The following is a 6,175-nucleotide window of genomic DNA, read 5'->3' on the forward strand; positions in this document are numbered from 1 at the left end:
TAAGTGCACTTCAATAAATTTAAACGATACTATAGAGTAACGGAAATTTAATAAACATTGAACAATATATTGTGTGAAGCAAACATTAAACAATAGCCGATACAGAGCTTTCGCGCTAAACATGCAGAAATGGATGACAATGGCATTATCTATACATAATATTTCTTAAGTGTGACATATATTACTTGTGAAAAATAGTGTTAACTGAGCATTTAGACCACACAAACTGTTCCTTTGCAGATTTACAATATTAACATAATATAATTTAGGCACACACATAAGTGCTAGCATTCTTTATAAACCATTGCAATGAAATAAACACAATGGAATTATAAATCCGATTCTCCCAACATGCCTGAAACGTTATATATGTTACAAGTAACGGATATTTTATCGTCACGGACATTTCTGCGATCGCATATACCAGAGGGGGTAATCACGTGATAGTCAAGATGACGACGTCCATACCGAGACAATTATTTTTCGCCGTTTTATACCCTTTATTACCTCTGTTTATTTTTTAAATGACGCTCACTTTCCAGCCATATCAGTAAAAGGTGATTAGCGTATATTTCGTATTTAAATTCGCTAAATATCTCGACTTGACTCCCCGCAAATTTTCTTAATGGAGCCCTAATTAGGTCATCCCGCTAAGAAATTTCGCACCGAGTAAAGTCGAAATGTAGAGCGAATATTACTATGAAATAGTAGCCAGTAACTTTCTTCCTAATATGGCTGGAAAATGAGCGGCATAAAAAAATAATACAAGTAATAAAGGGTATAAAACGACGAAAAATACCTGCCTCGGCAATGACGTCGCCATCTTGTTTGTCACGTGATTACCCCCTCTGATATACTATTCAACTTCTTTGAGTTTAGCCCATTATTGTGTGGGTATATTCATTTATACCAGTAAACCGAAAGTTTAATTTATTATAAGCACTATTGCTAAATCTAATACTGTTCATAAAGGTTCTGAATATTCACGCGAGTGTTGTTTTCCAATTGAAACATTCTGTTTGACTTCCCCGTAGCAATTGGTGCTGCAATAGTTTACATTTACATATATACATATTTGTTTTCGAAGAAAATGCATTGTTTAAAACCAACAGTATCACAGAGGTTACTTATATGTGGATGGTATAATGTAATTAATATGAGAAGTCGACAGTAACGGACATTTAAATTAGATGTTTTGTTAAATCACTTTTGCTAACTATTTGATCTGAAATGCCAAACTACGATTAATTTTTATTTTATATGAATGGGTTAATAATGTATAACAAGGATAGCCCGTGTTTTATATCGTCAATGTGTCGTTATTACCTGGCGACAGGCATTGTTCCTATTTATTGACGCAATATTCACCTTCGATATATTTTCTCTTCAGGTATACATAATTATCGAAGTATAGGTACCTTAATGGTTTAGATAATTACTTATTAAAATATTAGAGTTATTTAGTTACAAGGACTGTTCTGTTGCTCTTATCGGCAGTTGGTATTCAAACCATATATATTTTACCAGATTTGTGCAAAATAAGGTGATTTTATCTCAACTATACACAGTCGGCAAATTAATTAGCATCATTTTTACAAACAGAAACTTTTGTGGGCTTTTCAAACATAAACTCATTTGAGCTTTTGAACTGACAATATACTGTTCTAAATCATAACAAAATATACATTAAATGTAATTCTTTGTAAAATTTTCTTAAGCAAGGTATCATGCTATTATACAGCATTGCAGTTTACCTATATATTTTTTAAAAGGTCAGATAGCTTAATTGGAAGAGGAACCCAGGCCAATATCATATGATCAATATCATCAGATGGCTCATGGATGGATTCGGGTTCGAATGCCGATTTACGAAATCGTAATCCTGTCGTAGCGAATTATTTTTTTCCTATCGAAGTTAACACTTATGAATGACAAACACACAATCCGAAATAGATCTACGTTTATGATTCGTTCGATGCTTTAAAATATTTAAAAACAAATACTGTTAAAACCACCGCGTCAAAATTGTTGTCCCTAAAATACTGAGAGAAACTAGATCTATCTATCTAGATAGTATGTTTTATCTGAGAAATGACGTCACACTAGATACGTCATACATTGCGTAATCAAGTAAATGAAAATTATAAATACGGAAAGCTGGTTCGGTAATATATTTTAAAGAAGACAAAAAGGGTGATATATAAGATAACGATAACATTCATGATGCGTCCAAATAAATTTCAAAGGTCAAATATTAGAACATGTTAATCGGCGCGTAGGAATACATACTTACGGTTAGATCACGGTCACGTGATGTACTGCAGGATATCAACTAGTTTATCCGACCTTGCTTTATTTGGTCAATGTTTGCAACAGAGGCAGGAAAAATACATATTCTGGGTTATAAACTAACATTCATAACCAATTGGCACAACTTTGTCCCTTCTATCTTTCGTATAGTAGATATATGGGTTTCGCTGAACATCTTTGAGCCCGGTACACATTTTAGGGACCATGTCTACTTGGCTTGTGCTAATATATTTTATTTAGAACTTGCGCTCTGTTGGTTTTTCCGCTTTCTGAGCGCCTGCGGGACGTGTAAAAACATTGTAATGTAGACATTAATATTACCGGGATCTGATTAACGTTCACATTAATTTTCAGACAATACGTATTTCAAAACACACCTTTAAGTTAGGTCAAAGACAAGGGTTGTACACTATGCAGGGAAGTTGAAGACGGTAGTCAGTTGCTCTGGTGAACTACTTTTTGTCACTTAACAATTTTCAAAAGACTGTATCTGTTTATACATGTTCCTTATTTTGCTTTGTTTTTGGTAGATTTTTTTTATTATTGCTTGTTGTAAATTTTGAATGTTCAGATGTGTTACCTACTTTTTAACCAAGTTTTGAACTACTATTTTTTATGTAACCACTGTTAATATTTTATGCACTTATATGTATATGTAGTTGTATCGTTTTGGATGTTACAGTTTTGATTTGAATAAAACCCTCAAAACAGACAAAAAAATAAAACATTTTCAAATGGATTGGACATAACTTATTATTTTTCCATGATCCTGTCACTGGTATTTATTATGAAATGGAGTCTTACAATACAAATAATGAGGAGGAAATCACAGACCAACCGACTATAAACAAGAGGGCCAAAATGGACATATGTCGCTCACCTGTTGACCATCGCTCTTTTTGGGATCTATATTCAGATTCGACTTCCATTGTGTCTAGGTCAGCGCTAAAGTGTATGTACTTGTATCAAAATGAGCGATTTTGGCTAATTTTCTTTATTAAGTGTCACCAAGATCAGTCACGTGAAGTTTTACAGAAAATAAATGGCATAGTGTAAGAAGTCGTTTAAAGGCATTTCTATTTTTAGCTCTGATGGCCATCTTGTTCAGTGGTGCAGAACGATTTTAGCCATTTGTTTAAAGGTAATCCAAGAATCATTCCTGTGCAGTTTGGTCAAGATCCAATAATTGGTTAAGAATGAGATGTCATTAAAGTGAAATATCTTTTTTTTAGCTCTTGTTGCCTAATTAAGCATTGGAGCGGAACTGCTATTTTAATGAGAAAAGAGGATCATCAACTGATCATTCCTGTAAAGTTTAATCCAAATCGAGTCATTGGTTTAGGATGGAATGTCGATTAAGTGCTCCTGTAACCTACTAGTATAATGCATGTTAACGGAACTAGTTATGTAACTTGGTAGAGTACCATCCGCGGATCATTCCTGTGAAGTTTGGTCAAGAGCCATGCATTGGTTAAATAGGAGATGTCGATTAAGTGGAAAATCATTTGTTTAGCTTATGTGACCTACTTATTCAGCGGAGCGGAACGATTTATATAACTTTTGTAGATGATTATCCACTGATCATTCCTGAAAATTTAATCAAAATCCAGTCAGCAGCTTCAGGGGACATGCTGTTTAAAGCAAATGTTGACGACGGACGGACGACGGACATCAGACCATCCTAAAAGCCCACCTTGAGCACTTCGTGCTCAGGAGAATAAAAAGCATGATTATTCTCTTAACAAAGCGCTGACCGCAGTTTTACTCCAATTTTTTGCATTGCAGCTTTCTGTTTTCATGTAATTTGTCGCTTCTCTCACAAAGACTAGCTAAAATGTAGTACGCATTGCTTGTCTGAAAACATTTCCAGGGAGGCATAATATTTGTTTACATGTGTGAATCCTCTGGTCTGGTCCAAGTTTAAGGTACAGCATGCCAACGGATTTAACCGATTTAAACCACCAATGCTTTCTGTAATTTTAATTATGTTACTTTTAACATTAAATTTTTTATTAAGCGTTTAGGATAGAAATGTAATGTTTTAGACTAATTTCTGAACATGTATGTTAACAATATTAAAAATATTGCGATATCTTACGTTTTTTGTTACCGTTTTCGTAAATGTATAACAATGAATGATGATGGATTTTTTCATAGAATAAAATTATTTGTCCAACGAAAAGAAGCCTTTAATATAGATATGCGCTTCAAACAGCATTAAGTGAAGTATCTGAAAGCGTTCAGTATTGTCGTCGGCATAATCTAAGTTAAATTCATATAAAGAAATAAATCTTTAACAAAAACATTTTGGCAACATAATGATCAGACCTGAAATAGCACATCACTATTTAAATAGTTGTACAATTAAAATCCAATATGCTTAGTTGAAATAGTTCATTGATTTTTATATTTCGTCATATTAATACTGAACTAGCTTTGCATAAACATATATCCTTTTCTTTGACATATGTTTTCTCTTAAAACACATGTGTAAACACAGATGATGGCATTGTCAACAATCTAGTTCATGATTATTCATACTTAGTCTGATAGCTTTATTATTATTTATTTTATATAAATTTCCAAAATTAGGTTGCATTTTCCCACGTGTGAAATTTTTGTTTAGTTTGATTCATTCGGATTAAATGCAGGAAAAAGGATCATAATTTGTGTTTTCATTTTATTATATTAATGGCTAATAAGTGTGTTTTTCAGCATTACGGGGAATTTTAAACAAAGCGCTTAAAAAACATATTCCTGGGATTGCATAACTTTTGTTAACATGTGTATACCCTGTTATCCATTCAGGACCATGTTTTATATTCAGCACGACTATAACGTTTTCTCAATATGTGTTCGATACATAAGAGTAAAGCTCTATTTGCTTCAGCGTTTATTTATGATATAAATAAAATGTTTTAAAGTACCCGTATTTACTAACCATGTACGTTAGCACAATTCCGAAAATTGTGATTTATTTTATATATTTTATTACCGTTTTCGTGAATGTATAAATATGTACCATGATGGGTTGAAATATTTTATTTATTTTTATGTTTCGTTATATTAATACTGATATAACTTTGCATAAAAATAAGTCCTTTTCTTAAGAAATTGCTTTCTCTTATAATAACATGTGTAAACACAGATGTTGGGAAAATAGCATTGGCAACAATCTAGTTGATAAAACATTGTATAATTATATCTGATTACCCATTCTTAGACGGATAGCTTTATTATCATGTATTTTTATATACATTTTCAGAATTAGGTTACATTTGCTACAGTCTGAAATGTATGGTTGGTTTAATTCATTCAGACTTGCTGGAAGAAAAAAGTACCAATAAGAAAGTTTTGAGTTGTCATGTTATTATATTAAGGGTTTGTTGCAGCTATGTGATCAGAATTTTAGATCGTGATAATTTCTTACATGCATTTATATTGTTTTCTACTAAAACAGTATTATGTCGAAGTATATGAACGCATTCTGTTGATGGGGTCAACTTAAATATCTTCATATACAATTAACAATACATAGTTAATGTAGATTTTATGTTGTACTTTTTATATAGAAAAAACGTCAACGCTTATTTTAAATTAACCTGATTCATCACCTATATTTTCTGGATAAATGTTAACTTCATAACATTGACACTCTCATTTGTACGAAAAACTGATTTTAATATCGCCATATAATTATGTAATATGCATACAGTGTACGCCTGAATACGCATCTATGGTAGTCAAATAAAACGCATGTAGAAAAATATACATTAGACCAAAATAGTTTAATTATTTCGCTTGCATGGACAAACTTATTCTTTCTGTATGTGTATGTCTAGAATTAGGTGGAATTTTGATCAAA

This window comes from Dreissena polymorpha, chromosome 9 (genome assembly GCF_020536995.1).
Source record: "Dreissena polymorpha isolate Duluth1 chromosome 9, UMN_Dpol_1.0, whole genome shotgun sequence".
Lineage (NCBI taxonomy): Eukaryota > Metazoa > Mollusca > Bivalvia > Myida > Dreissenidae > Dreissena > Dreissena polymorpha.